General features: G+C 43.3%; 1 non-coding gene across 1 annotated transcript; it reads left to right on the top strand.

The window, feature by feature from the left end:
• The first annotated feature begins 236 nt into the window (after window positions 1-236).
• LOC115231440 lies at window positions 237-341 on the top strand. Its single transcript, XR_003883525.1, has one exon. It is a non-coding gene; the product is annotated as a U6 spliceosomal RNA (small nuclear RNA).
• The last annotated feature ends 359 nt before the right edge of the window (window positions 342-700 follow it).

Below are 700 nucleotides of genomic sequence, written 5' to 3'. Positions count from 1 at the left end.
CGTATGATATTTACTGCTGTAATATGAAAGATATCTCCTTAATCAGATCTAACACATGAAACTAGATACTTGATATCTAAGATATAGCAACATGTGCAAAAGATTAGATACTCAGCGATTCAAATATTGTATAAGAGGCGTGTGGAGACCACTAAAACCCATTCAGTAGCCGCATTCACTGGCCGCAGACAAATTATCGAAACTATAAATGAATGAGAAGCCTTGTGTGTGTGTGTGTGTGTATGGGCAGTACATATACTAAAATTGGAACGATACAGAGAAGATAAGCATGGCCCCTACGCAAGGATGACACGCAAATTCGTGAAGCGTTCCATATTTTACTTGGTAAAGAAATAGTATGTATGCATGTATATGTAATGTATTTATTGAGCGAAAACACCTAAAGCTCCACGAGGCTCCGGCAGGGGGTGGTGGTGATCCCTGCTGTACTCTTTCGCCACAACTTTCTCTCACTCTTTCTTCCTGTTTCTGTTGTACCTGTATTTCAAAGGGCCGGCCTTGTCACTCTCTGTGTCACGCTGAATATCCCTGAGAACTACGTTAAGGGTGCACGTGTCTGTGGAGTGCTCAGCCACTTACACGTTAATTTCACGAGCAGGCTGTTCCGTTGGTCGGATCAACCGGAACCCTCATCGTCGTAACCGACGGAGTGCTTCCATGAAATGTATTATCAGGGCCT

This window comes from Octopus sinensis, unplaced genomic scaffold (assembly GCF_006345805.1).
Source record: "Octopus sinensis unplaced genomic scaffold, ASM634580v1 Contig18512, whole genome shotgun sequence".
Classification (NCBI taxonomy): Eukaryota; Metazoa; Mollusca; class Cephalopoda; order Octopoda; family Octopodidae; genus Octopus; species Octopus sinensis.
This window is presented reverse-complemented; position numbering and strand designations above follow the sequence as displayed.